The following is a 12,031-nucleotide window of genomic DNA, read 5'->3' on the forward strand; positions in this document are numbered from 1 at the left end:
AATTATAGAACTATTCCTATTTATTGTCACCTCTACCATCTAGAACTCACAATAGTACAGTAATGGTTAAATAATTTTGCTTTTTTTTTAAGTGGAGTTTTATTATCTGGAATATTATAGAATTTGTTTCAAGTTTCAGATTTCACATAAACTGTTCCATTGAGCCTAGTGGAGAAAAAGTATTTTTCTCTAAATTATTTTTTATATTATAATAAGATTCTGAAACAAGCATGCATTATTAAGGCAATTGAATTGTCTTAAACATTTTCAACTCATACCAGGAGTTCACAAAATCAGCCTCAGGCACTAAAAAACTTAAAAGCCAGTCTGATGGTGTTTCTTACAAATATTCTTTGAATTTTATGACTTGTCTCCCACATGAGGCGTAATAGTTTCAATGTTCTAATTAGTACTTGTGTATATTGCTATTACTTTGTCTCTTTAATCACATTATTAAGACTGTTATGGAGATTCCTTATAGAATCACACTTTATAATAGTGTTTCTAATTTGAATATGTCCTTTTTTATGTTGTCTGATTCTGAAACATCATAAACTCTTTTTATGGGTCCTTTGATAGTAGTCACTTTCCCTCTTTATGCTTGATTAGGACATACAGTACTAAGTAATAAAGAAATTTCCTGAAGCTTTAGAGTTTTAGCATCAGGAAAAAAAAAATGAACTTCCTTTTCCTCGTGTTCTTATGCTGGGACAAGTAAAGATATTTTTAAACCAATATTGTTTATTGAATGCTTTACTGGATTATATATAAGGAATTCTACTGAATATATATTTGACTAATTTTTTAAGTTTGAATTTAATTGTCATAAGCCCTGGTAGTGCTTAAGACTCTTGTCTGTAAATATTATTTGTTGTAAGCCAACATGTACCATTTTAAAAAGAAATACCTTAATTATTATATACTGATAGACATATAACACACTAGGAGAAGTTAAAGTATACTTTTGTAATGCCTCCTATTTCAAAATAATTGACTAAATAGTTTAACTAGTCTCTGTCTTTACCTTCTATTATTCTCCTTGAAAAGAAGAAGAATTCAAAATGAAAAAAAAATTTGCAAAAACTTTGTTAGATAACTTGACCCATATGAGTTCAGAAATAGTTTCACAAAACTCTTTCCCAATATAGAATTTTAGTCTTAGTTTTAAACTTCCAAATATATAGCCAATCACTGAGAACAACCCTCACAAGATTCCTACACAGACTTATTTTAATATATGCAAAAACACCTTTAAAATCTTAAGTGCATTTTAGTCTAATTTTGCCTACTGAAAGTAGAATGATAAAAATTATTTTTTAAATATTTACTTAATTCCTTTCTCTACTTTAACCTTCCAAATACTTATATGAAAATAATTTCAACTGCAGCTGTGTGTCTCCCATTAACATGGAGACATTTCTGAAAATCCCATCATTGTTACAATCACAATGGACATGCAGTTTGATTTTGATGACCATAAATCTTCTAGAATATAACTTAGTACTCTTTTCTCTCTGATTTCTTGTATTATTTTTGAGTAGAGCTTGAGATAAAGTTGCAAGATTTAGCATATAAACAGGACACTCAGTGAAAACTGCATTTCAGATAAATAGCAAATAATATTTCAGTTATTATATCCCATGAAATATTTAAGATATGCTTATACCAAAATAATTTTTTTTTGCAAATGAAAATTTCACCAGTCATCTGGAAACCCTAACTTGGCATAAAAAGAACACTGAATAAATGTTATTTAAGTTCTCAAAGTAGAAAAGTATGAGAGTGAAGTTAAAGCTGTCAGGTTTTAGCCTGAAATGTCGGTTTTTGACGTGCTCATGGCTGAAGAATGACCAGACATGCCAAAGTTAGGCAGGCACGAAAATGAGGTTTATTGAGGAGAGAAAGATAGCATTATAGGGTAAGAGCAAGATACAGGTTTACAGAGCATGGTACATATGCCACAGATGCCAACCAGACCCATTGTCGTAGCAAAGGAGAGGAAAAGGTGGAGTGCAAAATGAAAGACAGCCTGGTTATGGTCTGTGTCTTGTTTTATAGTTTCTGGATAGGGTCCTCCCCATGGTTCAAATGTCACCATGGAACCACTTTGATTGGATAGTTGGGGAACTGTATGACCCGAGGCTTACTATGTGCATGAGGGTTCTAGCTCACTTTCCAGACTTTATGGTACCCATGCGATTTGGCCTGTGGGCCAGAGAGTCCTCTGCATTCTTTTGCAGCTGGTGCACCAAGTTCTGATTGGCAGATTCGTAGGGTATTTTCTCCTTCCCCAGATATGGAGAATTAGGGTGGGGCAGGACCAAGATGGGAGCAACACGCCCACTTTTGTTCCTAGGAGACTCGGAATCCCTCACTATCTACCTAACAAACCTGTTATATAATTCTTTCCAATTTGCCAAGGTAGGTGGATTATCTTTGCCACTCTATTTCCATGTTAGCAAATGTAATTTAGAGCATAGTCAAAAGTCAGGTTAGTCTTAAAACTTAAATCTTAAAATAGGACTTTTGAAATCTAAAACAATAACTTTCATGACATCTAGTTAAATCAATGATCAGAGAATGATAGACCCGGACAATGTCAAAAATACATCTTACTCTCAGCCAGAGATGGGCTGAGCTTTAACTGAGCAAGTGGACTGTGAATTTACACCAGTGGTGGAAGAATGAAAGAGACAGAGGACCACCAGACACATAGCATATGGTTGCTGAAGAGTCAAAATACAGCTCATTACCAGCCAGCAGCTTGGAAAAGACAAGCCAACCTGTTGACATCAGGACAATAAAGAAAACCACCTAGAGCTGTGGTTTCTAAGTGTATTTTTTTGTTCATTTCTAGAGTTGAGAAATTTATTTTTAAAAAGTGATTGATGTTAGAGTGGAGGAATTAAAATTATACATGCCTGGCCCTGCCATAGGATATTTAATTTTAATATATCTATGACAGCTTTAAATTTTTCAGCTTTGTTGAGGTACAGTTGACAAATAAAAAATGTGTATATTTAAAATGTACAACTTTATGTTTTGATATATATGTGCATTGTAAAGTATCTACTGCAATCAAGCTAATTAACATATTCAACACCTTACATAGTTACTTTTTTTTTTCTTTTCTTTTCTTTGTTTTCTTCTTTTTCAGTGTGAGGTAAGAACACTTAAGATCTATCCCATTAGCAAATTTTAAATATACAATACAGTACTGTTAACTATAGTCATATTGTTATACCTTAGATCTCCATTTATTCATTTTGCATAAGTGAAACTCTGTATCTTTGACCCACATCTCCCCATATTCCCCTTCCTCAATGCTGACAACCACCATTTTACTCTCTGCTTCTGTGAGTTTGACAGTTCTCAAATCACTAATCAGCAGAGAAATGCAAATGAAAACCACAATGAGATATCACCTCACACTTCTTAGAAAGGATATCATCAGAGAAACAAACAAACAAACAAACAAAAGATAAGTGTTGGCAAAGATGTGGAGAAAAGGGAACTATCACTACACATTCTCCTTGTGAGAATGTAAATTAGTAAAGCCATTATAAAACAAGTATGGAGGTTCCTCAAAAAATTAAATATAAGACAGCTGTAATTTTTTAAAGCACAACAAAAGATTCATTGTATAATCCCAGTCAAGATCTCTGGAAAGATCTATTTTGTTGAGAATATTTTAGTAGTAGTAAAATTTTTCCCCAGTATGTCACTTCTACTGTGAAATATTTTATTACATGATTATATTGTGCATTCTATAAATGTGCTGAATATAATTTTTATGTATATACATATCCCCACAACATATATATGAGATTACTCTTTAAAACTTTATCTCCCTCCATTTGTAGTTTCAGGAAGAATTTATTTGTATCTGAGCAGGCCCTTTCCCCAAGTGTTTTCAGACAACGTGCATGAATGAAATATGCTCCCAGTTCTTGCATATACTCCAGTGAGTTTCTTTTACAATAACAGGTGAATTTTATTTTGCTTGGTTATAGAGTTTTACATTTTTGACCCTTTCATTTGTTGATAGATACAATTCTATTCTCACTTAGCTCCTAGTGTCAAAATAAAACAAAAACAAAAACAAAAAAAACCATAAAAGTTGAATGCAAATTCCTTTGTTAGTAAGTTTTTCTTTCTGCCTAAGGGGCTATGAGTGTTTCTTTATGTTTAGATGTAAGGCATTGTAAGAAGTTATATTTCAACAAGTTTTACATTTTCTATATTGAATTAAGAGTATGAATTACTTTACAAATGATCTACTGGGTGATATTTATGTGCTCAAGTTAGCAAATAAAATTCTATTTAATCTATAATACACTGTAAAGAATTTAGAATAAATATTCAATGAGAAGAAAGAGCATCGGCTGAGAAGGCTAGCCGGCCACTCATGAGGGTTCACATAGGCTGGCACCTACATTTAAGGATTCACCACTGCCCAGAGTTTGAGCCTTGAGGCTGAGAACATTGTTTTTGTTATTGATCCAATGTTGACTGTCCCCCACATGTTTTAGTCTGAAAAGTTCATAAAGCATAACATAAAGTATATAAAATAGAATATAAATATATTAATTTACAATAAGTGAAAGAATAAATGGAAACACAAGATGTGGGAATTAGTTTAGCTAGCATATTCTTCCCCCTGTAGCCAAAAGCATTTAAAGCCATGTTATCAGACTATCTTACAGCAAGCACTGAGTCACTTAAAAATTAAAGCTATTATTTATTGAAACTCTACCTTGTGCCAGATGCTGTCCCAGGTGTTGAGGATACAACATTACCCAAGATAGGCATGATTGCTGCCATTAGGAAGCTTAAATTCTAGTGGGAAGTGAAGATATTTTGCAAGCAACAAAATAAAAGAGAGTAATATGAATACAAAGAGGCTTACATAAGATAATTGGAGCCAAAAGGAAGTATGCCATGAGAAGATAATGTTCATGTTAAGATCTGAAAACAGTTAGTTAGGTGGAAAGGTTCGAAGCAGCACATTTGAAACAGAAACATGCTTGTGTGCAGATCCTGAGGTAGAGAAGAGCTTGACTTTCCAGTCATTGAATGAAGGACCCTATGTTTGGAGGGTAGAAAGCAAGGAAGATAATGGTGATGAGAGACAAGAGAGAAGTGCAGGAAGGTTGCAGATCCTTTTAGGCAATATGGATTTTATCCTCAGAACGATAGTAAATTATTGGGCTAATGAATAATATGATCTGACTTGTAATAAAACAATGAAACAAAACAAACAAAAAACACTCTGAGTGCTGGATAGTCAGGGAACTGAGAGGGGACAAAAATGTAAATGAAGGAAAATGTAGCAGAAGAAAAAGGAACCTGTGCAGTTTAGAGTCTAGTTATATCAGTAGAGATGAAGAGATATTAAAAAAATTAGATATATTTATAAATAGAAAATACAAAATTTTGTAATGGATCAGATATGTGAATTAAATAAAGAATAAAGAAACTAAAAAAGTTTGTGGTTATTAGTTTAAAGTTAGCAAGTGGATGGATGAAACAGCCACTTAAAAATACAGAGATTGTAAAAGGTAAAGCAGATGAGAAGGGCAGATGAGACCAGATTTTAATTTTGGACGAGCTAAAATACACACATGATATAAATATAGAAATGTTGAATAAATCTTTGACTATATGGCCTGGAACTCAGGAGTGAGATCTGATCTAGCAATACAATTTCAGCGTCACTGATATGAAATGGCATTTATACCCATGAGGATAGACATTTTATAGTAAAAAAACAGGGATTGGGAAGTAAAGGACTTTCAGGAAAGTCCTTTCCTGAACCTGAGGAAACTCCAGTATTTAAACAGTGCTAAAAAGAATAGCAGCAAAGGGGCCTAGAAAGGAACAACCAGAGACATAAGAGAGAAATAGGGAAAATGTTGGAAAAGAAACTCTCTTTTTTGAAAGCAAAGCATGCTTACAGAAAATTAAGAAGAGACCTGACAAGGTATGTGAAGAAGAATATAAATTAATCTTTAATATAAGCTAATCATCACTATGAGTTAATTATTAATATATTATTATATTAATATAAGTTTATCATACATATAAGTTAATCATTAATGACCCTAATGATTTCTAAAGCCAATATAGATTGGGTCAATAGGTGAATTGAGTAATAGATGAAGGATTATGTGTGTGGACAACTTTTTTGAGAAGCTATGATAAAAACAAGGATGGAGAGAGAAAGAAGCAAATGGAATGAGGTTGGAGGGCAAGGGTGTGCTCTTTTTCAAAATGAAAGATATTATAGCCAGTTTCAATATTAGCTAAAATTAACCAGTAGAGAAAGATGGCTTTTAAAATGAAGGAAAGAATGGAGACAAGAAATTTGAAAGTGCATGAGATATGTGGTGGTGTGGACATTTGGAAAGAGATGGCTCTTTATTCCCTGTACTAGATGGAAGAATATGATAGAAAAAAGATACCAAAATGGTTCATATCTTTGGTAGAGAGGAGATAAAAAATTTGAACCATGTGGCTATTTTTTATTTTTTCACTGGAGTATAAAGGTACCTAAGAGCTGAGGAGGTAAGTAGGGAAAATGAGTAGTTGGTTCAGAAGTTAAAAAGTAGAGAATAAGATATTTGATGTAGTGAGTGACAGAAGCAGCTTATAAGAGAATTTCATTAACATTTTAGAAATATATTAAATGTTCATTTGAGGATGGTGATCATGAAATGTTTAATAATTCCAAGATTCCCTATTTTCTTACTTTCTTCAGATAGAGAGGAGGGACTTTTAGCTTACTTCAAGATTGTGTAATAGTAATTCCGGAAGATGTGTGATATGGAGATAAAAACAAGGGAGTTAAAGGCTATATGTAAGATGAATGGTTCATGGTCAAAATAAATACTTGTATTAGTTAGGATGCCACATTAGCTGCTGTGAAAAACAAGTCAGTCAGTGGTTCAAATAAGAAAGAATGTTTTGTAAAAATGTCTAACACAATCAGTCCAGAATTGATAAAGTAATTCCATAGTAGTGTGGATGAAATTTCCTATATCTTTGCTATGCTAACCTCAATGTCAGTTTCTATATTGTGGTCTAAGACGTATGACAGCTGCCCCCATCATATCTACCTTCTAGCCAAAAGGAAGGGGGGAAAGTGAATGGGATACCTGTTCCTCTCCAACTAATGGCTCAATCCAAACCTTGAGTTCATAACTTTTGTCCATATCTCATTGGTCAGAACATATTTGTATGGCCACATCTAGTTGCAAGAGAGTTTAGAATATATAATCTTTTTATTATTGTCTGCATACCTAATCATAACTATTACCAGAGAAGAAGGGGGATGCTAGGAGTCTCTGTCACAAGCAATACAGCCTAAACTCTGGAAATAGAAAACAGAAGGAAAAGGATGCTACTTGGGTGACAACTTCCTCATGTATTCACTTCAGTTTCTTTAGAGAAAAGCATTCAGCAAAACAATATTGATTTCAAGCATGAACATTTTACTGTAAAGGGTTAACTCAGTAGGCTTGGGGTGCTCAAACATGCACATTCCAAAGAATAGCATCATTAATTAGAATTGACGTTTATTTTAAATGAGTTTGATAAATTCAAAATGAGAATCAGACTTGGTATATTATGTTGAGTTTTTAAAATTATGAAGGCAGTTTTGTCTTTTCTAGAATATATATTTATGTACATTAATGTTATTTTTATTTATACTTTACTTAACATTAAAACCATGGATTAGTCAAAAACAGGAATAAATTAGTAGAACATGATCTAGCTTCAAAAGTTAATGAAAATATAATTAGTATTGCTTGTGCTACATGTAGCTGAAAAGTCATAAATCCTATTAATCCTTCTTAGTTCACAAATTATTGACCTGATAGGCATAATCTCTTAGCTTTATTGTGTCAATTTAGCTAAAGTGTTTGAACATTGTCTTGAGCTAAAAATTCTTCCCTATTATTTCAATGATTTAAAGAAACAAAAATAATTTGATAATAAACAAAAAACTCATCAGAAAAAAATTTTATGAAATTATCTATATAAGTCTATGTATAGACATAGTATGGTACACACAAATATATGACAAAAGAAGTAACATTTTTGGATACAGAATATTTGCATTCAAAACTAAGAAGTCCCATCAAAAATACTTTTGAATTTCTGAGTATAAAACTAAATCAAAATATCTTAGGCATTCATAAATCAAATAAGAGTTTTATTTAGTTATGTTGGAATAATCTATTTTGACTATCTAACTTTGATGCTTTGTTCAGCCTATTCCATTCAAGCTAACAGAGTGTAACAAGGAGGTGACATGTTTTAGTGAAATTAATACAAACTTGGGGTAAAGTTGTTAGTTTTTAGTCTAGGACTCTCCACTACCAGCTTTATAACTTTGGTTGTACTTTAAATCCTTTATATATTTACAATTTCTCATCTGTCAAATAGGGTTGATAACAGGCACTGCACATTTTTGTTGTGAGAACTGACTTATCATTGCATCAAACTCTCAGTGAATGGTAGTTGAATCTGAATCTGTTAAAGGAACACTGCTCTGTATTTCCTGCATACCCACTTAACCTTTAGAGTGGAGCTCTTGACTTACTACTCTGCATGTTTCTCAGCTTGTATTAAGATGTGTTTTTTAATGTTATGTTAACTTGTTGGGTTCTGTGCTTTAAATGCCATTCATCTATTCATAACTGCATGTATATCTACATCTATTTATATCTAAATCCATATTGCTCAATATTTATGTCTCTATCTATCTATATATGTTAGCTCTTTTCTTAAGATTCTTTTCTATCATGTGCTCCTGAAAGTAACATTTAATTAACTTTATTTTTCATTAGTCCTTAGAATGGAATCTTCACACTATTTAATTAAGAGACATAGCATAATGTTCATTAGTAGAATCTGTTTATAGTAATGAATTCACATCTTATACTTTTAAAAACATTGACTCACACAAATAGACTGGGATAGTACTTACTTGATGTATGATGAAAATTTTAATCTAAAAATATGGGTGATCAGTAATATAGTTTATAATTTTATCATGCCATAAGCATAGACTTTTATTAGCTTCACTTGAAGGGTGAATTAATCAGAAGTCTCTAGTTATAAAAAAAAAACAAAAATCCTCCTCAGGTTCACTTATATTGAAGAAGGAATTGATATACTTGTGTAAGTGGCAAGTTCACAAAAATATCATTACTCATAAGGGATAAATATTAGACATCATTCCTATTGGCCTAATCACTGTAAAGAATGGCAGTGGTTAGGCCAGGTCTGGACCATGTGCCATTCCCTGTGGCTCTATTTACTAAAGAGAATGTATAAAGAAGCAGAGAAAAAGTGTATTCCCAAGTGAATGTAGCGTTAAAAAATAAAGGGTCTCTTCATAGAAAATCAACTGTCCTGTAATATTTCATTGACATTGAATAAAAAACATATGGCATTTTCTCTTCTTTATGAAGTTGGAAATAACATTCTTTGGAAACTGGAGTAATAGACTCCCATATAATTACAATATTAGTTTTCCATTGCTGCCACAGCAAATTACCTCAACTATAGTGCTTAAAGCACCACAAATGTATTTTTTTCATGACTTCTGTAGGTCAGAAGACTGAAATGGTGTGTCTGGTTTCTCTGTTAAGGTTCTCACAAGACTAAAATAAAAGTTGTGACCAGGACTGTGGTTCTCAACTATGACTCAGGGTCCCCTTCCAAAAGTTCACTGATTGTTTGCAGAATTCATTTACTTCTCACACTTTCCATGTATTTCCTTCCATTAAACTTCTTGTCAACCCACCCTTGAGACTGCTTTCCAATGCAAATATAATTTTTTAAAATTTCTTTTAAGTGTCTATTTGATCCAAATTATGTTTAAGATAAAATTTAAACACCCTGGCTTAGTCTACAGATCATTAATAATCCAGGTTTTCATTACTTCTCCAGCATAGGATCATGTCACTCCCTCCAGCTATACTCTTCATATAGATCTCTGCTCATAATAACTATTTGCATGAAAATGCCATAATCTCCTACTCTTTGCTGTTTTCGCACATAAACATAGAAAATGCAATTCCTTCCCTACTTGTGGGTATTTTGAACATGTCATTGAAAACATTAGTCAAAACATGATTTTTGCCACAACACTTTCTTGATTCCCCATTTGATTTTTGGTGTCTGCCATCTATATTCCTATAAAAGAGAGTTAATTATTATCATAGACAGCCATTATATTCTTATTATTTATGTATCTATTTGGTCTCTCACATTGTCCCCTAGGTTACCATTTCATGTGAAATTTGGTTTCACTAGTACCTAGTTTAATGAGCATTTAATAAATGTTGGTAGAATTAATAAAATACAAAGTGAGTTTATGCATCAGTATGCCCATTCCCTATAGACAAGCTTGCAGAGGCAAATTAATTTTATTTTTTGGTAAAGTATGATACGATGTATAACGGCTCCTCTAAAGATTTTGACATCCTAATTACCACAACCTGTGAATACATTACCTTAAAGTATCTCAAGAATGGAAAAACAAACACCACATGTACTCTCTAATAATTGGAAGCTAATCAATAGGCACACACAAGTGCACAGAGATGAGATGTAAAGGTCATTGGAAATCAAGAAGGGGGAAGGAGAGGAGAAGGGGACAAGTAAAATCCTACTTACCAGGTACAATGAACACTATTTGGGTGATGGGCACACTAAAAACCCTGACTGAAACATTATAAAATGTAACCATGTAACAAATATTTGTACCCCTTTAATATTTTGAAATAAATAAAAATAAAACAAAAAAATATAGCATAGACTTTACTAACAGAGAAAGAAAGGATGGGGAAAGATTGGGAATTGCTTTTGTATGTATATACATTCAAAAATCTCTAGAAGGATTTAAAAAAAATGATTTGAAAGAGACTTAGCAGTTGTGATTAAGTTAAGGATTTTGAGATGAAGAAATTATACTCTGTTATTAAAATGGCTCCAATGTAATCACAAGTGTCCTAATAAGAAAGAGATAAGAGGATCAAAAAAGAAAAAGGTGTGGCCAGGGAACCAGAAGTTGGAGTGAAGCACTTTGAAGGTACAGGAAGAAACCACGAAGCAAAGGATGCAGGCAGCCTCTAGAAATTGGAAGAGGTCTGTGGAAGCAGATTTTCCCCTAGAAGCTCTAGAAGAATCACAGCCTTGTCAACTTCTTGAGCTTAGACTTCTGCTAGTAAACTTCTATTGTTTTAAACCAAAAGATTTGTATTAATTTGTTATATAAGCAATAGATAATTAACATAAAATTAAAAAGAGTATGTGACATTATACACGTCTAATCACATATAACAATAAAAAATTCATATGTCCAAGTTTACATCAAGCATAATTTTTTCCTAGCAATTTGAACCTAAGACTCTCACTTCTTCAGACAGTTCTGAATATACATTGATAAAACTTCTTATCTCACACCCCAAATCCTTTTACTTTTAATTTTAAAAAATGTTAGTTATATTAATACCTGCTTCCACTATAATCAAATTCTGTTACTTAGAGTCAAATACTTTTGCTGTTAGAGGCAAGATAACATATTTTTTTTCTTTTATCAGATATTGGTTTTATCCTCCAACTCAGAGTTTTGGGGTTGCCTTTCTAAAGTTTTTATAAGATGGCATTGGGTGGCATCATTAAATTTGTTACCTCTCTGATTATCAGAGATATGATATATTGTTTTCCATTTTTAAAACCTGTGCAAATAGATGTTATGGCTTTAGATTAATATCAATCTTTGTGGATTGAAATGCATGCTTTTTTAAAAAAAAGATAAGGAATATACATGGTATCTTTTGGAACAGGACAGTACCCATAAATTTTGTTTCACATATTCATTTTCTCAAATGATGTCAAGAGGTTTACATTTAAAGCTTTTTTCCTGCTTCTTTTAGTTTACATTTGTTGTTTATTAGAGAGGATTCTCACCATCATGCAGATGTAGATTTATTATTAAAATAAATGAAGTCAT

This window comes from Microcebus murinus, chromosome 13 (assembly GCF_040939455.1).
Source record: "Microcebus murinus isolate Inina chromosome 13, M.murinus_Inina_mat1.0, whole genome shotgun sequence".
In the NCBI taxonomy this organism is placed as follows: domain Eukaryota; kingdom Metazoa; phylum Chordata; class Mammalia; order Primates; family Cheirogaleidae; genus Microcebus; species Microcebus murinus.